Source organism: Sorex araneus, chromosome 6 (assembly GCF_027595985.1).
Source record: "Sorex araneus isolate mSorAra2 chromosome 6, mSorAra2.pri, whole genome shotgun sequence".
NCBI classification, from domain to species: Eukaryota; Metazoa; Chordata; class Mammalia; order Eulipotyphla; family Soricidae; genus Sorex; species Sorex araneus.
In genome coordinates this window covers 110,465,763-110,488,257 of record NC_073307.1, presented here as the reverse complement: position 1 = coordinate 110,488,257, position 22,495 = coordinate 110,465,763, and the positions used below count along the sequence as shown (strand labels likewise).

The window sequence follows — 22,495 nt, the reverse complement described above, 5'->3', positions numbered from 1 at the left end:
TGTCTGTGTATGCATTTGGTGTGTAATGCTAAAAAGCAATGAGGGTTTCCAAACCGGGGGTGGGGTATGAAATGAGAGCGGGAGGCTCTGTCTCTGTTTATGGCGATGAGTACTGGGCATTGTGCTTTTCTTCTCTCTGCTCCGCTTCTTTTCCCTCTTGCTGGTGGTGTTAAATGGCAGTGGGGGGCTGGCGGTGAATGGGGGGGGGAGTGGTGCACACACATGTATGTGGGGGTTTGCCTGCACCTTTCGTTGTGGTGCTGGTGGGAGCGGCATGTCAGTTTTGGAGCCTCTGTGCTTGCTGGGGAGGGTGGGGTGGAGGTCTGCGCTATTTTTAGTTGTGGTGCTTGCATATCCATATCCACACTCCAGGGCTCGCGCTCCTGCATGGCCCCGGGTCTGTCTTGTGATGATGCACACCAGGGTCACACCTTTTAGCCGTGGTGCTTGCTTGTACCCAGGCTTCAGCCACCTCTGGTCATTGCACGAAAAGCAACAGAGGGAAGGAAAGGAAACATAAAAGGATGAGATTGTTTTCTTCTGATCATCTGCATACGGATCCTCGGCCAACAACGGGACGGCATTTCTAGTAACTTCCTTTCTCTGTACCGCTCCTTTCCCCGGGCTTCTCTGAGAGTCTCACCAAGTCATCCTCTATGTGCTGAATTAGAAAGTGCCTCTGCGGGGAAGATTTCCTCTCTGCTCAGGCTTGCCTTGTCTGCAGGTTTCTGGGAACTGTGGTGGGGCTTCTTGGGAAGTCTGCAACTCACCAAAGGAATGGAAAAAGCCTGATGACCTGTGATGCGTGACCGAGAGCGAAGAGCTGGGAGGTGCCGTAGCCTGCGAAGCCCATCTGTATACCAGCTTCATTTTCCTGTCAGATATTTTCCTGCAGTCCCCCCCCCGCCCCCACCCCATCTCTCAGGCTGGTTCTACCCTCCTTCGTAGACGCAGGAAAGAGTGGAGCCTCTCTGCGGAAAGCAGGTGATGAAACCTCCAGCCGAGGCTGATTCTAAGAGCTGCAGACAGCCCCCCACCAGGCCGGCCTTGGGGCCATCAGTAGCTCCAGGTTTCTCGAAGACTTGCCCAGGGGTGGGTAGCGCACTGCTTACTTGCAGCCTTCTGGGGCCAGTCCAGGCTTGCTCTCCGGGTGTCTCCCCGCCCCTCTGCTTGTCTCTTCTTTTAGTCTTTCACATAGGAGGCCCTGCAGGCTCTCAGAGCCGCCCCTGTCCTTCCTTTAAGAGCCCAGTGCCTGCCCGTCTGGGCCCAGGAAGCTGTGGTGAGCTCTGGGGTTTCTCCTCCACCGGGCACTGCTGGGAAGCTGTCTGCATTCCATTCTGCCCAATTTTCCGCCTCTGGGCTCTGCGGGGTGCGGTTGCTTCATGCCTCTGTGAGGCAGACTCCTGAGACTTGAGCGAGACCAGACGCTGGCGAGATCCTGGTGCTGGAGGTGGAATCGCCTTCTCTTACAGCCCTCGAGCCAGAAGCTGACTTTTCATGGAAGTGGGGTGCCATCGTGATTCTTCTTAAAACTGTCCTCAGTTTGCTTCCCTGGCTCCTGGCCACTCTGGAAGGGAGCGGGTGAGGAGGAAGGATAGTGCTTCGTTTTCCTGGGATCTTTCTTAGGCTCCAGAGACCTTCCGTGAAGAGGAGTTTCCAGGCAGGTGAGAGGATCAGTGGGATTGGGTGTCTTGAGTGGGTGGGCATTCTGAATGGTTTGTGTGGGCATCCCCAGGCCCCTGAAGGCAAGTGCCCTCTCTCCCTGGTTAAAAGCTTTCAGAAGACAGCAGCGTTGTCAAGTTGAACGGCCTGAGAGTGCATTATAAAGCACGGGAGCGGAGGAGCCTGAGAGGAGCCTCTCGACCTGCATCAGCCCAGGACAGGGGTGTGTGTGATGAGGAAGCAGAGGGTGGGAGTGAACTCTGGGAATGAGCAGGCCGGGAAGGCACCGCCGGAGCGGGAGCGGGAGTGGAGAGGCAGATTCTAGAGCAGATGGAAACTACGAATTTCTGCAGAGGGGGACCTCGGGATGCCAGAACGATAGTACAGTGGGGAGAGCGTTTGCTTTGCATGCAGCCAACCCAGGTTTGACCCCTGGTACCCCAACCCCACCAGGGTCCTTGAGCACAGAGCCAGGAGAAAGCCCTGAGCACAGCTGAGTGTAGCCCCCAAACCACACATAAATAAATAATACATAAGGTGAATCCCAGGGCATCTCTAGCTTAAAGGAGCTGGGAGGTAGGATTAGGCCTGTGTGGTTGTGTTGTTGTGTTTGCGTTGCCGAGTACTTTGGCTGTGATGGCCATGAATTCTTACCTCCTCGGGGAACAGGGCTGGATCCCTAGAGCCCTCCCCCACTACATCCCTCAGCTGCCCCTGTCATCCTGACTTGTTCGGGTCCCACTAGAGTGTGGAGGGGCAGAGGCACCCGGCTTGAGAATGCTCTGGCCAGCCAGATACTTGCCCCCCCACACACACACACACCCTGTCTGGATGGTAGCCTGTTGGGAAGGTAAAGGTGAGAGGCCTGACTGGTTAGAGAGCCTTCTCGTGGATGCCCTGCTCTTCAGGGCTTGAGAAAATACAGGGCTTAATTTGAAGCAGACTCATTACCCCAGGGGCCCAAACATGAAATGTATATTACAAAATTATTGCTAATCTTGGCTCTCCTTCCTGCTGCGTTTCTCGGTTCCCTTTATCTTCCCATCTCTGTCAGGGACTGTGAGCAGCAGCTCTATCATTCAGGCTAATCAGGACGCAGAGAATGAAGTTCCGTACAGCTGTCCGCCCTCTGCGCTGATGTGCTCGGGTTCATGCCTGTGGAGACACTGATTTGAACCTGTGATAGAGGGGGTTCTTCCCACCCCAAATAGATACAGAGGAAAAGGGGGGGATTTCTTCAGGTTGTGTGTAGAAGAACCCTTCCTTGCTTCTTCCCAACATCCTCGCCGCTTTCAGTGGTTGGGCTAAAGCAGGAGAGAAGAACCAAAATTCTGACTTGGTAGTCATCAGGCAGTCAACAAGTGATGGCTGAATTTTTCAGCTTAACTCACGTTATCTTTCAAATATTATATAAGGCTTGTTTTCTACCCAAAGGAGCCCTTTAGGGGAGGCAAAATGTTTTAAACATTTTGACAAAATTACTGGAGTGATAGCTCAGTGCATAGGGCATTTGCCTTGCACCTAGGCTGACCCGGATTTGATTCCTCCATCCCTCTCAGAGAGCCCGGCAAGCTACTCAGAGAGCCCGGCAAGCCCGCACAGCAGGGCCTGGCAAGTTCCCCATGGCGTATTCGATATGCCAAAAACAGTAACAACAAGTCTCACAATGGAGACATTGCTGGTGCCCGCTTGAGCAAATTGATGAGCAACGGGATGACAGTGACAAAATCAAAGTGCTGAGCTGAGCTTGGTTACTGACTGTGAATATATTTTCTAGTTCAGAAATGAGAAAGTTGTATCTTAAGCTGCAGGAAAACTTTCGGGGCGGGGGGGCTAAGATCTTTCCTGGTCTTTGAAAACGAGATCCACTTTGTATAAGCAAAGGCGAGGTGGGAAATGTTCTGACTGTGGAGAACAGCAAGTACACAGGGAGAACGTGGCGCCTCAGGGTCATTGTGTTGCTCTGCCTGGGAGTGGTGGGTCCGGCAGTGGAGCTGGACATAGAAACTCTGGGAATTCTGCCTTGGTACGTAGGAGAGGGGAAGAAAGATGGTCGGCGTGGAACTTTGTGGAAGTCATTTCTGTAGCAGAAAGCTCCGTTTTTGAGAGGACAGAGACTGGAAACTAGGAGACCTGATAGAGAGCATAGAAATGGTAACAATAAGAATAGAGAGCAGGGGGTGAATCCTAGAGACTATTCAAAAGTACAGGGGCTGGAGCAATAGTTTGCCTTATACACAGCTAACCCAAGTTTGATCCTTGGCACCCTTTGTGGTCCCCTGAGCACTGCCAGGAGTGACCCCTGAGTGCAGAGACAGGAGTAAACCCTAAGTATCGCCAGGTGTGGCTCCAAAACAAAACAAACAAAATAGTAGAATAGGCAGAATGTAGAGGCAGGGCATTAAGGATGAGGATGAGGAAAAGACATTGCAAACATTGTCGCCCTATAAGGGGGTGATCAATACTGATATCTTCTGTTTATAAAATGTTTTTCACTTTTTAAAATATTTTAATGAATCACCGTGAGATACAGACTTACAAGCTTTCATGATTGCGTTTCAGTCAAACAATGTTCGAGTACCCATCCCTCCACCAGTGCCCATTCTCCACCACCAGTGTTCCCAGTATCCCTCCCCGCACCTCCACCCCTTCCGACCCCCTGCTTCTGTGGCAGACACATTCCTTCTTTCTTTCTCCTTTTGGGTGTTAAGATTCTCAATACAAGTACTAAGCAGCCATCATGTTTGGTCCATAGTCTACTTTCAGACCCACTTTTTTGTATAGTGAGTATCTCAGAGTATCTTTGTTCTTAGAGTTTATCTTGCCTGGCTTTATTCCCATATATGACGCTGGAACCAAGAAGGGAGAAGGTACTACTGTATTTCATAGCAGAATCATTGCAGATATTATGCCAGTTTTAATGTTTTTGCAAAAAGTATGAGGTTTGACCAGTAGATGAAACTTTAAAAAAATGTTCTTGTGGGCTGGAGTAATAGTCTAGTGGGTAAGGCTTTTTGCCTTGCACGTGGCCAACCTGGGTTTGATCCCCAGCATCCTCTCTAATCCCCCAAGCATTGCCAGGACTGCTGAGTGCAGCACCAAGAGTAACCCTTGAGAATCCCAAATGTGGCCCCAACTCTCCCCCCTAATTTTTCTATCAAAAATTATTTATTACTAATTTCTTTGGTGCAAGATTGGAATGTACAGAAAACTTGTGAATAAATATTGATATTGAACAGTCCAAATTGATGTACATTACTCATTCATGACAGTTTAGCAAAACTTTGTCTGATCTTAAAAAAAAATCTTAACATTCTAGTTTATTGGTTTGTGCATTATATTGTTGAAATATTGCACTTAAGAAACTTTGCTACCATGTTGTGAAGTATAGACTTGCAAAATTTAATCTTCTGTCTAAAGATTCTGTCTTCTGTCATTGTTTTTAGTATTTGACATGTTGTCAGCCACTCATCTAAAATGCATTTACTTAATCATTTTGTCCCAATGCATCATCTTTAAATCCATCTTGTGCAGTTGAAATTCCCATCTTTTTAAATCTCTTATCAACTGTTTTGTGTGGTCTAAGGTCACAACTCTTAATTACCCTCCTGCATAACAGTTCCTAGGATGGGCTCTTAAGTATTTCCAGCAGGTATCAATTGATGACACCACTCATTCATCCATTGTAGAAACAGTGCAAGTTGTCTTTAAATGTTTTTTTAAAAATTAAAAAAAAATTTTTTTTTGCTTTTTAGGTCACACCTGGCAATGCACAGGGGTTACTCCTGGCTCTGCACTCAGGAATTACTCCTGGCGGTTCTCAGGGGACCATTTAGGATGCTGGGAATCGAACCCGGGTCGGTCACGTGCAAGGCAAATGCCCTACCCGCTGTGCTATGGCTCCAGCCCCGGATTTTTTTTTTTAAGGGATCATTAAAGGGATTGCTCGGAGAATTCCAATCTTGCAGAGCTTAGTGCATGAGAAAACAAATGTGCATTCGATGTCAATGGAGACTACATTGCTTCTGTTTACCTTTTAGGTGACTTGATGAAGAGAATTATAGCCTGCCGTGATATGCCATGAAAGGTCATAAGCCAGTTGTGGGCCTGAAGTAGTCCATGGTGATCATGTGGTGGTGTCAATTATGTGGTAAAATTTAGTATTTCCAAATCATGTAACTGCTTAGCACTAGAGTAGGATGTCTGGCCTAGGACTTCTGTCTCCTAGGTTTGAAGACAGTTGTGTTGAATGAAGGAGGGGTGTGAAGTCAGAGAAAAGCACTATCTAATTGGATATCATTTGGTGATTGACAATATTTCTGAAAAGAAAAATAAAGTTTAAGCAAAGCCTTCAGATGAAATCAGTGGCTCTAAGGATTGTTTTCCCTTTTTGTTCTTTGCTTTTGTTATTATGCTAATTGGAAGTCACATACACTTGGTGGTGGCACTTCTACACTTGTCTGTAGTGCTTGCCAGGGTCACACACTTGATTGTGGTGCACTGGAGGTCACACACTTTATTTTTGGCACTAGGGATCTCAAATGGCAGTGCCACCCAGGTCACATTTGGCATGTAGGACAGTTCTAGAGATTAAACTCACAGCTTCTTATTTGTAAGGCAGGTGTTCTGCCAATTCGTTTGAAGATCAGCAGATATGGACAGTGGGTTCTTTGGATCCTTCTAGTTTTTAGATTTTTTTTTTTTGAGGGGTCATACTACGTAGTGGGCGGGGCTACTCCTGGTCTGTTCCTCAGGGGTCATTTTTGGTGCTGCTGGGGGAACACGAAGTAACAGGGATCAAGCCCAAGCCTCCTATATGCAAAGGATGTGCCCCAATTCTTTAAACCATTTCTCTACCCAGTTCTGAGTTCTAAGAGTTCTCCCAAAATAATGTATGTAAAAGGTAATAAATTGTGCTGAGACTGGCTAGTTTCTTGTATAGAGCCTTTTTAAGGAAATTTCTAGAGTAATTTGATTCCACATGGTTTTCTATTATGTACTGAACCCAGAACCTATTAGTAGGACACAATTCTCCTGTTGTTAAGTGATGGCCAATGGCCCCGAACTCAGAAATGTTTTCAGTGATTGTTATATCTGTTTGTGTTTTGTGCTTTTTCTCTCTCTACCTTCACCTCCTTCTCTCTCTCTCTCTCTCTCTCTCTCTCCATCTCTCACTGTCTCTGTCTCTCTCTCTCTCTCTCTCTCTCTCTCTCTCTCCCTCACCTCTTACTCTTTTCCCTTTGTATTTGTTTTTGTCTCATTCCGCTTCATTCATCTCTGACCTCTCCACTCTTGTCAATCTTGTTGTCTAAATAACTTCCTGCATTAGGGGAACTTCTCTAGTTTAAATTCAGATAAAACTACAACAAAACACCCCAGAATATACTGTTTTGTCTGTATTCTCTTTGTGCTCAGTGATCCAAGCCAGAACCTTGGAGTTATTCTGGATTCTTCCTCACCTTCACAGTAAATCACTTTTCAGCTTCCTGTTTTCTATTAAAATAGTCCTTGTGTCTATTCTTGCCGCTCCAGTTCAGTAGGAGAGAGAGCAGAGAGGAGGAGAGATCATAGTGGAAGAAAGAAAAGTAGAGATAAGGAAATCCTAATTTAGAGTTTCCATCTTTGCCTTTCACCACTCTCGCATTGATCGGTTGCTGGCTGTACTTCTGCTGAGTGTATTTGGAGAAATCCCAAATAATGCAATAAGCAAAGGTAAGTGTCTTGTAGGTAACAGCTTCCTGCTAACTCTCCCTCCTGAATTCTGGGGGCCTTTTCCTTTCCTTCTGATTGTAGTTGTTATCTGCATGGATGGGTAGTAGCTGCATTCTTTCATCACCTCAAGGACTCTCAAATGGTTGGCTTCCTTTGCTTGCTCAGGTTTGAGGAGAGCCATTGTCTTCCATTCCTAGCTCAGGAATGCACAGCTTGGGAGAAAAAGCTTTCTGCTGGTATTTGCTGTGCTGGGGACAGCAGTCTTGGGTCCTTAGTTCTTTTGGCTTTTTAAGCAACATTCGCCAACCACTTGTACGAAGTAAGGTAATCGTGTTACCTTTGGGTCAGGAATCCTGGTTTTTCTCAGTTCTTCCTTTTTCTAAAAAGCTAAGTGATGCTCAAATAGGTTTCTTGTCATTCTGGGAATAATACTCAGGAATTCTCCCCCTGCCCCAGGAGCTATTCTCAGACTTCCAAATAAACTTCCTTCTGTTTCTGCTCTTCAGGATCTTAACGTGCTCTCTTCTCACCCGTCACATTCTTGTTTCTTCTCTCACCATCTTACCAGTTTTCTCTTCTTTGCTCCCAGGGGTCTCAGTTCCCCACCTACTGCCTTACTCTCTCCATGTTGATATCTCTGTGAATGTACATTTATAAACACCTCTTTTTGCATGAAAGGACAACTTAGTATATTATATCTAAAAATGAGTTCTATCTAGTGCATATATGACTAAGGGAAAAAAGCTCAGTATTGTTTAAGTTAGAAACTCTTAGGTTCCTTTCCTTCGGAGAAAAGAGAGAAAGATTTAATAATGGTGTCTTCCACTCTAGGACACTGAGATTTTTTGGTACTACACTTACCTATGATCCTATAGACCAGGATCACCTTCCATGTTCCTAGGATAAAAATTGGATTTTGAGGGTCTTTTGCTCCTCTCCTTGATTTTCCTTCTGTCCTTGGAAGAGACATTGTCAGTTCCCACTTTGGGGGGTAAGTTGGTGTGTATGTGTCTCAGATTGCTGATGGAGCTGAGATGCAGCATTCCTGCTGTCTAATGTTTCACTTTGAGCTGTCAGACCGAAGTCTGGGCCCACAAATAGCTCTCAGATGACAGCTTAGTATAGAAACTTAGAGATCCACAAGAATTTACTCTGATAGTTAAAAATATCACCTTGTAATTTTGACCATGGAGAACCCTGGCTTGGGGAGGTGCTGGGAAGAATGATTTAGATTCCTGGGCAGCGATGTGTCCTTGCTGAAGCTCAGATGACCAGAGCCTCCAACATGAGTAGCAGGAAGGACAAGGGCAGATCAGGCAGAGCTCAGCTGTCTCTTTTAGCTGGGAGCTTTCTTGATCTCACCTAGCCACAAGTCCCTGGAGGCAATTTCATGGGGACAAAAATGGTGGCTTTCTGTTTTCCTGTTCTGCAGGAGGAGTACAGCATCGTGACCCAGACTCACGATCTTCATTTCTCAGCCCACAGGGTCACACAGGCTCAAATTTCTCTTTCCCCCCCCTACTTGATTATTAACTTGAAATATTATTAACTTGAAAATTAACTTGAAATATTATTATTATTTGCTTTTTAGGTCACACCCAGCGATGCACAGGGGTCACTCCTGGCTCTGAACTCAGGAATTACCCCTGGCGGTCCTCAGGGGACCATATAGGATGCTGGGAGTCGAACCCAGGTCGGCCTCGTGCAAGGCAAATACCCCACCCGCTGTGCTATCACTCCAGCCCCAAACTTGAAATATTATTAACTTGAATATTATTAACTTGAAATATTATTAAGATTCCATTTATATCGAGGTCTGCAAATACAGCATGTCCTGCAGACCCATTGTTGCTCCAAGCAGAGTGAAGGAGTAAGACCTGGACCTCCTTCCATCTGTGCTTTGAGTTTCAGTTCGTGAGACCCAGAATCACATTACCTCATACCAAACTGAATCCTTCCCTCTCTTTCACTTAGGCCATCTTCATCCCGGTATATAGTTAGTAACCTTAGGTACAAAATGGTTATTTTTTGTTTCTGTTTCATTTTTAATTTCTGTCTAGGCATATGCATGATTTACAGTACTGTTAATAGTAGCATTTCAGGCAGACAACATGCAAACCACACCCACCACTCATGTCCCTCTACCATTGTCTCAAGTCCCCTCCCATCCCCACGTCCTATCCCCTTGGCAAACTCATTTAGAAAATTGTTATAGTTGAGTCACATGTTTATAATAGTGTTATCACTTATGGTTTCGGTATAGTTACCTCACCACCGCCGAAGTGTCCATGATCCGCCACCACTGTCCCTGTATCACATCAAGTCTGCCTCAACGTTCACCCACCTCCTTACATGGCATTCTCAGCTCTGTAATCCTGGGCCAAGGATTTTGTCATCATTGATACCTTCTTCCCGTATCTGTTTCTCTGTATATCATAGGTGAGTGAGGTCATTTGGTTAAAATGGTGTCTTTTGTTCTCTTCCTTTATCTTGTTTTATGGAGCCTCCCACTTGAGTTCTACTTTTTCCCTGATTGTTTCTAGAATCTTATCTCTTCCAATTAATTTGATATATGAATTTTAATATACATATTTTGTCTATGTCATTGATTTAAACAGGTGACCATGACAGGATCTAGAACAGAGTCAGGGGCTAGAGTGATAGTACAGCAGGTAGAGTGTTGGCCACACACTTTCGATCCCCGGAATGCCACATGGTCTCTAAAGCCAGCCAGGAGTGATTCTTGGGTGCAGAACCAAAAGTAACTCCTGAGCACTGCTGGGTGTGGCCAAAACCAACCAGACAAATAAATGAACAAAAAGTAGGAATGGAGTTTAAACTTCTAGGAGTCCCAGAGCACTTTTTCCTGCCTAATACCATTGCATTTCTCATCACCATTTGGGTTCATCTGTTTCGAGTTACCAGGCTATTCAGCTGCCAGTGTACATCTGTTCTAGTCAGTTTCTGTTCTAGTCACAAAATTATGAGCTTTTTCTCAAGTTTAAATAAATTATGTCTATGGCATTCTGATATGTACATCCTTTATGCATGGTTATGTGATATATAATAATAGTATATAGAAAGATCATGCAAGTATATGCACATATATGTTTAGGGGCCATACCTGGTGGTATTCAGGGCATATTTCTGGCCTTTTACTCAAGAATCACTCCTGTTAGGGCTGGGGAGACCACATGGGGTGCTGGGAATTGAACTTGGGGTGGCTTCGTGCTAGGCAAACACCCTATCCACTGTACTGTTGTTCTGGCCTCTGCATATTATTTTCAAACCCCAAACTATTCTAGATCATTATCTATTGCTGTGTTTTCCATATTTTAAAATTATTTTAAAAAATTTATTTTCCCTTACACCTTATATAAACACTGTGGTTTACAAAGTTGTTCATAATGGTTTGCTGCATTCAGTATTCCAACACCAATCCCACCACCATTGCACCTTTCCACAACAATTATCTCTTATTTCCCCAACTACTCGTTAAGCCTGACCCCATAGCAGTCCCTCAATAATTTATTTTGTATTGCTTGTTATAATTTGCTAAAAGAATGATCAAAAAATGCTTCCTCAGAAAAAAGTTAGTGAAGATTGTGTTTCTCACTGTGGAGCTAATAAGCCCTTGTATGAGAGATTGCTAAGATGTTATTACAGGTTAAACCTCCTGTGTTGTTTTTGGGTCACACCTGGAGATGCACAGGGGTTACTCCTGACTTATGCACTCAGAAATTACTCCTGGTGGTGCTCAGGGGACCATATGGATATGGGATGCTGGGAATCGAACCCGGGTCGGCCATGTGCAAGGCAAACACCCTACCCGCTATGCTATCGCTCCAGCCCTGGAAGTCCAAAATTTTTAATGGGTGATACAGCTGGAGTTAAATTTTTAAGTGGTGGCATTTGGGGACATGTACATGACTATAGGGGGAGATGGGAGGTGGAGGGAGGTAGCCCATCCCTGACTCTGAAAGCCTGGGGATTTCAGTCACAAAACCTACATCCTGAGTTTTTCAACAAATTAATTTCTGGATGAGGCTCATCCCGAGCAGTGGAGTCTGGCCAGGAGCATGGTGGTGACTGTGGAGTGTGGAGATTTTTGGCTGCTGGGGCTCCATTTAGGCGGGTGCTGGGATCACCTACCCTCCTTCTGGGGCACCCCAAATGACTCAGCCTTGTGCGATGTTCAGAAGAATTTCTGCAACTTGTTAACTTTTTTTGAGTTTTATTCATGAGTCTCTGGATCATGGCTGATGAAAGAGTTTACATGGTGCCAGAGGTGGTTCATGGCTGTGACTGCCATTTTCCATATTTTTAAAATTGTATCTCTTATAGTAATTGTGTAGTACCACCAGTAAATAATAAAATTGATGTTTTTGTTTTTGAGCATTACTTATAAGTTGTTTCCAGTGATCACTGCTACTTTCCACCCTTTCACTTTTCCTATACTTTTGTTCTGGAGTTTTGCCTTAGCTATTGCTTATTTCATAAATATTCAAGGAGCAGTTTCTAGGTGTAAAGAAAGCAGTGCATTACAGCCTGTTGAAAATTCTAAGATGAATAAGAAGTAGTTCCTTTTGCTCAGAAGAGTTTATATGTGATTAAAAATTTGAAGGAATGAAAAATGGCTTGGTGGGGGCAAAGAAGGAAAGCAAAAGATCACAAGAGTGTCCTGACTGGAAGTAGAATGCTGAAACTAGCCCACCTACAAAGCCCTATTTATTTATTTATTTATTTAATGGTTAGGTATTTTAATGTGCTGCCAGAACCTAATGTATTCTGTATGTAAATTTTTCTCCTTCCTTTTCCCTTTGTTGTTGCAAAGTTGGGACTTGCACACTTGCTTGTGGTGCTTGCTCTGGGGCAGGATGGGGATCACAGTGAGAGTCCTATCATATGATGGTACCCTACTAACTGTGTTGGGCAGTGCTGGGGATCCAAGTTTTGACCTAATTCATGCAAGGCAGGTGCTCAGCCAGTGAGTCACATCTCTGGCCCCGTCTGCAGTTCTAAATGGAAGTCTTCAGGAGCCATATGGTAGTAGTTCCCTTTAGAACCTCTTACCAAGGATGGAGTGTGTCCAGTTGATGGTTTGAATCTCATCCCAGAACACTGTTGGCATGTCTTCCTGAGTTTGAGGGTGAGAAGAAGCAGCCCTGTGTAGAGTTCACTTTCGAAATTTCTCAGTTAGAAAACAGAGCGTATATTTAATACGTACTATTTCAGTTCGAATGCTCATGAGCTTATCACCCAACTTAATGAGAAAACATTACCGTTAGCTTTGAAAGCTCTTACGTGCCCTTACCGAAAGTTGTATTTACTTATGAATATAAATGTCTGTAATACTATAGAAGTAAAAAGTAATTGTGTGCAGCCTTTGGAACCAAGTAAAACGGGAGAATTTATTAGAATGGGATAATTGCTTTTGACATTTCTCTTTTCAGTTACATGTGTTTTTACATTTTAATATAGTTTAAGCTTTGTTTGCCGTATTTAGTATTGCCTGATGCTGTGAAAGTCTTCACAGTCATGATTTATTAAAGAAGTGGTACATTTACATATATATATACTGTAAACTCAAAAGGTTCAGAAAGGTTCGCATAGAGTGAGATGCAGGTCTTTTTCCTACTGTCTCTCCCTTCCCGGAAGCCTGCCACTGTTACAGTCCTCTCTTTCGGTGGCTGCACAGAGCCAGTGTAGTCCTCCTTACATGATTCTGTGCCAGCATTGCTTGGCTTGGGAATCAGTTTCAGTGAAGCTCTGAAACCTTTGTTTTCTTTTTTTTTTTTTAATTTTTTATTAGAGGGGACCGGAGTGATAGCACAGCGGGTAGGGCGTTTGCCTTGCACGAGGCCGACTTGGGTTCGATTTCCGGCATCCCATATGGTCCCCCAAGCTCCACCAGGAGTAATTCCTGAGTGCAGAGCCAGGAATAACCCCTGAGCATCGCTAGGTGTGACCCAAAAAGCAAAAAAAAAAAAATATTATAGAATCACTGTGATGTACAGTTACAAACTTATGAACTTTTGTATTTACATTTCACTCATACGGTGATCATTTATCCATCCCTCCACCAGTGCCCATTCACCTCCACCAATGATCCCAGTATCGCTCTCAGCACCCCCACCCCATCCCCCACCACCCCACCCTGCCTCTGTGGCAGGGCATTCCCCTTTGTTCTCTCTCCTTTTGGGTGTTGTAGTTTGCAATAGAGGTACTGAGTGGCCTTCATGTTCTGTCTATAGTCTACTTTCAGCATGCATCTTCCAACCCGAATGGGTCCTCCCGACATCCTCTACTTGGTGTTCCCTTCTCTATCTGAGCTGCCTTTTCCCCCAGCATGTGAGGCCAGAGAAAACTTTGTTTTCTAAATCAAATAGATTGGTCTAGGAAGTAGCAGAGCTGGAGAGATGGTGCCAAGGTGAAGGCCCAGGTCTTGCGTGGGTTGACCCCGGTGTGATTCCTGCAGTATGGTCACCCGAGCGCTGCCGGGTCAGCCACCTAACCTTGCTCTGCTATCGCACGAGCAGTGCTGTAGCACCTAAGCAGAGCTTCGTCCTTGACTCCGTGCACTGAACCACGGGTGCGGTGGGCCAGCAATTGCCAGGAGTGGCTCCATGCTCCTGTGTATCCCTAGGTTCAAATAAAAAAGCAGAGAGCGTCACACATCGTAAAGGTTACTAAGTATTGTTTCGCTGTCACAGTCACTGTCATCCCGTTGCTCATTGATTTGCTCGAGCGGGCACCAGTAACGTCTCCATTGTGAGATTTGCTGTTACTGTTTTTGGCATATTGAATATGCCACGGGTAGCTTGCCAGGCTCTGCCGTGCGGGTGAGACACTCTCGGTAGCTTGCCAGGCTCTCTGAGAAGGGGAGAGGAATCGAACCTGTGCAAGGTCGGCTGCGTGCAAGGCAAACGCCCTAGCTGCTAGGCTATCCTTCAGCCCACATATTGTTTAAAAAAATTTTTTTTTTGTTTCATCTTGTAAACATACACATACTCCCTCATGGTATTTGAAATTTTCTAATCTGATAAAGATGGACCTGGAATTATTTTCAAATTTTTATCATTATAAATAGTGCTGGAAAGCTGCGTTTCCCCCTCCCTCCTCCTTTGTCAGTCTAATTCCTTAGGATGACTTCTCAGAAGTCAAAATACTGACCGAGTAAAAGGACCTGAGTATTTTAATTGATCTAGTCAAGTTATTTTCCAGAAGCTTTGTCCCATATACTGTTTAATAAATGCCACTTGTAATTCGTTTGGAATGGATTTTAATTGGAACGCATACTGATCCTATGGCCTATATATGTGATGCATATTTGGGGGAGGCCTCTCATGTAATGTTCAGGGGGCCTGGGGCCTTCTCCCAGCAATTATAGACCTGCAGAGTGAGCCTGATGGTTCAGCCCCTGGTGACACTGTGATGTGGAACTATGTGGGGCCACCAAGGCCATACACCTTGGTTTTAGGGGCGCTGTGTGGTACTGGGGCTGTGTCCTGGGGCGGGTGCGTCAGGCATGTTCTCCAGCCCTCCGAGCTATTTCTTGGTCCCAAGATATGTATTATCATTTTTGAGAACAAAATGGTATAATTTACTACTTCCTTCTACAACTTAATATGAAGGGAATGCTTTCCAGTTTTACACTATTTTCTTCTACGCCATGATTTTTCACCCTGGAGAAAGCTTTTTCTTGGACCCAGAGGGTGAAGAACAGTTACTACTTGCTTTTCAAATTTTAATCATTCTTACCCACATTTATGATTTGTACTACATTAACCTTTATTATTAATTTGACTTTTTATTTTTTTTTTATTTTTTTTTTTTTAATTTGACTTTTTAAAAGCTCTTTATTGTAGAATAATTTTAGACTTTCAGAAAACTGCAGAAATAGTACAACTAAGCAATTTAAACCAGTCTTAATTTAGATTTTATTATTTTTCCCCCATTAAGTTTTTTTTAAAAAGAACATGACCAAAAAAAAAAAAAAAAAGCCAACCCAAAAAAACCTTCTAGAATCTCATCCAGGAGCCCACAGTATATTTAGTGCTTTTTCTGAGTCCTGATGACTCAGTGTCCTTTTATGACACTGAGACATTTAAGGAGAATTTTATTGTTTTAGGGGACATACTTGGTAACACTTAGGGATTACTCTGTCTTCTCTGCCATAGTTGTTTGGGGGACAGTGAGGTGCTAGGATAGAACCCTCCACCCCTGCATGTGAGATGTGTGCACCAGCTCTTTGAACACCTCTCTGGCCTGGTTGGGTGTTTTATAGAATGTTCTTCAGGTTGCATTTGTCAGTTGTCTTCTTAGAATTCAACTGAGGTTATGAGTTTGGGGGAACGATACGGAAATAAATGTCCTCAGAGCATCGTGTTAGGGCCCATGATGTCAGTGTGTCTTGTCACTTGTAATGTTAACTTGATCACCTCCTTAAGATGCTTTTTGCCAGATTTCTCCATTGCCAAGTTAACCTTTTATGCCTTGGTGAGGAGTACGTATTCTGAAAGACATACTTTGAGACTGTGAAAATATGCCAGGCTGCCTTAAATTTTGATATAACAGAACTGAAAGCAAGCAAGAATCATAGATGCCTTCTTTACCACTGACCCGTCAGTGAGATCAGTAGAAGTAGGGTTAATAGTTACTTGTCTTTTTTCCTTTGAATGTTAAGATAAATATAAAAGAATTAAGATTTTAAAAAGTGCGTGTCCTGGGGACAGGGGATATAGCTCAGTGCTATAGTACATGCCTTGTGTATGTTATACCCTGAGTTGGGTACCTAGAACAACAAAAAAAATTACTCCAAAAAGTTTATCGTTGGATCAGAGAAATGGTACAGTGGGGATAAGGTGCTTGTCTTATATACAAACTGATCTGAATTTGATTCCTCGTACTGCATATGGTCCCCTGAGTCCCACCAGGAGGGACCCCTGAGTGTAGATCCATGAGTAAGTCCTAAGCACAGCCAGGTGAGTACCCCCTTCAAAGAAGGTGTATTCTTATATCAGTTTTACCATTTATAACCATCTTATATATGCACCACACCCTGTATTCACATGTAGGGGAAACCTTTACCTCTGAAGTGTAAACACCAATTGCCAAATAGTCCAAGGTTCTGTGTAGATGTGTTGATCCTCTATTAAGTAGATTGATTAGTCATTTTTAGTTAATTTATTCATTAAAGGATTGGAGCAATGGCACAGTGGGTAGTGCATTTGCCTTGCAAATGGCCAACCTGGGTTTGACTCCTCTGTCCCTCTCTGAGAGCCCTGCAAGCTACTGAGAGTATCCCGCCCGAGTATCCCGCCTGAGAGTATCCAGGCTTGGCAGTGCCTGGCAAGCTCCCCGTGGCGTATTCAATATGCCAAAAACAGTAACAACAAGTCTCACAATGGAGACGTTACTGGTGCTCACTCGAGCAAATCGATGAACAAAAGGATGACTGCACTACAGTGCTATTCATTAAAATGTTTTGAATGTCCTTAGCATAGAGTTCTAAAATGGTATTCAAGGTGAAGACCTTAACTCTTGCCTGAAGATATTACCGGCTGGGGCCAGGGCTGAGGGGCTCAGTGGTGGAGCACATGCCTTGCATATGTAAGGCCCTGGGTTTGATTACAGAAGGTGCAAAAAGAAAAAAATCTTGGGAATGTAACCCATTAGTAGAGTGTTTGCTTTGCATGCTAATAAAATAAAAGAAAAAAAAACAGAGTAGGAAGTAAATTAAGCAGAACGAGCCTTAGTGTCATACTGTACAAGGCAGTGAGCACAGTTGGCACTGGCATGTTAAACTCTCTGTTCCAAGGAATACAGGGGTAGGGGTGGATAATGTAGATTAGTCAGAGGAAAACTGGGGGGAGTGGGTAGAAGGTTGCACTGTCTGGGCCAGTATTACTCATAACTTTTCCCAAAGCTTATTATAAGGAGTAAACGTAAATTTTTTTTTCTAATTGAATCATTGTGAATTACAAAGTTACAAAGATATCTGTGATCACATTTTAGGCATACAGTGTCCCAACACCGATCCCTTCACCGGTGTCCACTATCCTTCACTAATGTCCCCATTTTCCAACCCTCATCTCCAGTCTCCCTCGGTGGCAGGCACTTTCCCCTCTGCAATTGTCATAGTGTTCCCTTCCCTAACTTCCCCCCTCCCCCCACTCCCGACCTGCACCCCAGTGGGCAGCTTCCTAGTGAGCACCAGTTCTCTTCCTCTTCATTTCTATTGCCTTTGGGCATTTGGTATCCCCATAGGAGGTTTCTTGTATCCCACAGAAGAGAACTGCTTCTGAGTCTGTTCAGTTTCACTGTCAAATTCCCTCTGACCAATTTCACTCAACATGCTACTCAATGAGTAAACATTTTTTTCCAGACTAAAGGCATTTTTGTATTATGAAAAGGTTTTTTTGAGTTTAACTCTCCTGTCTCTTCCCTTTCCTTCAACTTTACATATACCTCATCCCGAAGCTTTACTTACAGTCGGTTCAGATTCTGACTGAGCTTGGGATTCTCAGTAGTGAGGCTGAGATACTATTTCTGGAAGGGCAGGTGGTGCTTTGAGAGGGACACTGGCTAGGCTGCTGGAGTATTGCCTCTTTGCTCTGTCTTCCTGAGACCAGACCATGTTTGTGTGGGTCAGTGTTTGAAAGCTTAGATTTAACGAGGGGCGTGGGCTGGAGTCTGTGAAATAGACCTTATTTGCACATTGTGACAGACACTCCAGGAGCTGCTCAAGCCTCTCTGAGTTTCATGTTGAGGGTTGTGAGCTGCCTAGGGTGGGTGAGGGCTGGAAGACCAACGGAGAGTGTATTTGTCCTAACCCAGAGGTGTCCAGGAGCTGTGTCACCATGAGATCAGGGAGAGTTTAATCCCACCCTTTTCTCATTCTGAGCCTTGGAGGTGGAGTCAGCGAAGATATGGGTGGAGGAAAGTGGGATTAGAGTGACAGTAGAGACCTTGGAGACCTTCCTGCCATAAAATGCCAGGAATATAGATAGGGTATTTCCATTTTTCCAGGAAAACTATGCACACACAGGTGGGTGTCACTGTGGCCGGCCCTGATGGAGGTCCTGCCACACGTGGCTCCCAGGTAGAGATGCTAGTTTTGACTGATTGAAAGTCCCCGCAGAGCCCATGAAAAGACTCCTTGAATTAAGGTGGGAAGATGGTGTTTCAAGAGTATCACCACTTCCACCCTGGAAGGGTGGCTTTGTCTCTGACTGGGGGCCAGGAGTGAAGCCCCGACACAGCTGCAGTTTTTGTCCAGGCACTTCCCTGGCCTTTTCCTACTTCTCCATCCTGTGTTTGTGACCTTTCTTTTCTACCCAGCATTCCTTAGGTAGGAAGATTCATTCCTTGAATCTTTGATTTTCCCCCAAGGAAAGACTGCCTTTTCTGTGCTGGTCACTTGTCTCTTGTCTCTGACTCCAGGTTGATGGCAGCTTCTGGGCTCCGCTAAAAGGGATTTTTCTCTCTTGGTAGCAGAAATCTTCCTGCCACTTTAGGCTCATTCAGAAAGCAGTGGAGCAGGGCAGAGAAATAGTTCCGGTGGGTAGGGCATTTGCCTTGCGTGCGGCCAGCCCAGGTCTGATCCTTGGCACCACATAGCCACCCCCCTCCACCCGGACCCCTCACCCCTGCCTCAGCAGCGCCAACCAGGAGCGATCCCTGAGCTCAGAGCCAGGAGCAAGCCCTAAACACCACTGGGTCACTGGGTGTTGTACAAAAATAAAAGGTGGGGGGAGCCCAGAAGGCAGTGGGACTAGGTGATAGGACAGAACGATAAGACCACAGGACTGTAGCAGACAATGCCATAGAACATTCCGACTAGAAGAACCCTCAGGGAACAGCTGCTTCCATCACCCTCTCAGGATAGACAGGGGAAGTACAGACCTTGTTTGAGATTTCACCTGGGATTAGGTCCTCAAATAGGACCTGGCTCTTATCTGTTGACTTTCTCTACTCCTGAAAATTTGCATTTCTCCTTCTTATCACATTGCTACTCAGTGGTAAACTTGTGTAAACTTCTGTGCAGCCATATAAATCAGCCAGAACCCAAGGTAGGAGAGTTGGTCAGGATAGTTGCCTGTTTCCAGACTTGGGTAGAGCTCTTGGAGGGGCTGCTGGACCTTAGTCTGGTGGGCATTGGGGATGAGGCCCCCAGAGAACCTGAATTTACTGTATCTCTTAGAGCACATGGGTTTTTCTTCAGTTCCTTTGATCCCAAAGTAAGGAGGGGCCTTAGAAGTTTACTGTGCTTTGTGCCAGGTTCAGATTTTTAAATTCCCTCCACCCTGGAAAAATTGTATCCAACAGAGGGAAGATAGAAAAGAATGCATATGTGTGTGTAGTGTGTGTGTGTGTGTGTGTGTGTATGTGTGTGTGTGTGTGTGTGTGTGTGTGTGTGTAGACTCATTGTTAGCCCACAGACACTGAACGCTCATCTTACATACCTTCATTTCTCCACTTGCAAAAATGAATTCAGGATAGAAATTTTCCAGTGAACTTTCAGGTCTCTGGGAGATTTGAATTTCATTTGTTAATTTAAAGAGAGAACGAACATGCAGTAAACTTCTCACGTGACCAAAGCTAGATTCTGATTATCATATATATGGAAGTCTACACACTCAGTTGACTTTATCTTATCAAGGGAATAGGTGATTGTGTCCTCTTAGGATTTTTTTCCTTTCAACAGTTCATTTATGTTGCACATGTTAACTGAATCTGTACTCTGAATGAGACTCAAATGAATCTGCCTCATGGAGCTTACAGTTGTGGGGAAGACAGTGTACATAAAATAGAGGTGAGATGACATAGAACCATAATAAAGGTTCTTTAAACTGCCATGGAGTTGCAGAGAAGAGAAGCAGATTCTACCTGGAGATTAGGAAATATTTCATAGAGGAGATGATAATGAAATTGGAATTTGCTCGGAGAGAAGAAGACCCTCAGTGTGAGTAGGGAAAAGAAGAAGGGGGGGGGTGAAACGCAGGCAGATTTCTGAGCCCCAGGTGGTGTTCGGTGGCTCTGCCCATGATGCAGGCTGGCAGTTGGAGGCCGTGTGGGCTGCAGGTGAAGTCAAAGGATTTCACGTTTTGGTGGTAACATACACTGTAAGCAGGAGTTCAGCTGGGTTGTTTCTGCTACTACTATTTAGACTTGTATTTCCTTCCCAGATGGTACTTTAAAAATCACTTTAAAATAAAAAATTGGGGGTTTTTTTGAAGGGGGGGTCTGCACCGAGCAGTGCTCAGTAGGGATGCCAGGGATTAAACCTGGGTTGACTGTGTGCAAGGCAAGCATTTTAGCTGCTGTGCCATCTCTCTGCCACCCCCCCTTTTTGAAGGGGGGATTTTTTTTCTTTTGCTTTTTGGGTCACACCCAGCGGTGCTCAGGGGTTACTCCTGGCTTTGCACTCAGGAATTACTCCTGGCGGTGCTTGGGGGACCATATGGGATGCCGGGGATTGAACCCGGGTTGGCTGCGTGCAAGGCAAACGCCCTACCCGCTGTGCTATCGCTCCGGCCCCTGGAGGGGGGATTTTTATTTATTTTATTGAACCACTGTGAGCTACCATTACAAAACTTTCATGTTTAGTTTCAGTCATACAGTGATCCAACACCCATCCTCCACCAGTGTACATTTTCCACCACCAATGTCCGCAGTATCCCTCCCCTCCCCTTCACCCTACCCTTCTCCCTGCCTCTATGGCAGACAGCTTTCCTCTTTCTCTCTACTTATGGGTATTATGGCTTGCAATACAGGTAGTGAGATGGCCCTTCCCTTTTTTAAGCTGGAGAGATAGCTCCAAGGACTGGAGCACTTGTTTTTACTCGTGCAAACCTCAGATTTGATCCTTGGCACCATATGGTTGCCTGAGCATACCAATGGGGAGTGACTCCTGAGCACTGAGCCAGGAGTAGTCCTGAGTACTATGGATATGACTCCAAAAGCAAATAAAATTAAAGAAATTTTAATATTTTGGGTTTTTGGGCCACACCCAGCAATGCTTGGTGCTTCCTCCTGGCTTTGCACTCAGGGATCACTCCTGACTGGGCTTGGGGCAATATGGGATACTAGGGATTAAACCTCGGTTGGCCACATATGCAAGGCAAGCACCTTACCCACTATACTATTGCTCCAGCTCCATAAGTACTCATGTTTTTTTTTCTTATGAAACACAGTGTATAACTCTTTATTAAAATGACTAACATAAGGAAAGATCTGATTCAAATGATGGGATAATATCAAAGATCCAAAGTTGAACAAAAGTATACCAGTTACTCCCTCTGAAAAAAGTAGTTAAGTACTTATTTTTTATAATGGAAAAAAGAAACACTTTTGTGTATTCATACAATTTATATGAAGCCGCAGCGCTTTCTCTCTCTCTCTCTCTCTCTCTCTCTCTCTCTCTCTCTCTCTCTCTCTCTCTCTCTCTCTCTCTCTTTCACCATCTGCTTTCGGTGGTCCCGGGCCACTTTCCCACCCCGGATGGCCAATGCCATGGGCGGATGAAGGAGGAAACGAGGGCCAGGCTGGTTGGTGATCAGTTGCTATTTATTCCGTTCTCCCCACACGCCTGTTCCAGTCTCCCTAAGCTCCCCATTCCAGTCTCCCCCTGCCCCCCTTGCTGGCCTCTTCGCGCTCCAACTCCTCGTCCTGCTGTCCTGCTCTCTGTAGTCTCTCCCAACTCAAACCTTGGAGGTAGCAACCACACCTAGGTCAGGTAGTACAATCAACATATCAAAGCCCTTCCTGACCATCTGCCAGCCAGGAGATCTGCTCAAGGGTGAAATACCACCGAGGGGGTTTTCTCCTTTCTTTAGTCCAATTACCATTTAAACACTCATCATAATTCTACTTCTTAACATTAGTCATTTTGTATGGACACAGTAAGAGATACATTTAGCTTGTAGGATGGCTCTCCTGGGGACATCTCGCTATAGATCCCAGACTACAGATTAGTCTTTCCTGACCCTAGCAGGGCCCTAATCTAGTTGTTACTTTTTGGATCAGGACAGAATTTGTCCATGACCACGCTTTTAACTTATAATTATTATGGCGCTTTGGCCTGGCCCGTTTTGATGCCAGGGTAGCTCACAGCTTG

General features: G+C 44.9%; 1 protein-coding gene across 2 annotated transcripts in view; it reads left to right on the top strand.

The window, feature by feature from the left end:
- Positions 1-22,495, top strand: part of DENND2B (DENN domain containing 2B) — a 186,969-nt gene that overhangs the window by 38,167 nt on the left and 126,307 nt on the right. The window contains exon 1 of one of the 2 annotated variants that reach the window (XM_055142524.1): positions 981-1,664. The exons of the other annotated variant lie outside the window; for it this stretch is intronic. The gene's annotated coding sequence lies outside the window, so the exon portion shown is untranslated. Of the gene's footprint in view, positions 1-980; positions 1,665-22,495 lie in introns of those variants that run through there. 2 annotated transcript variants of the gene reach the window in all.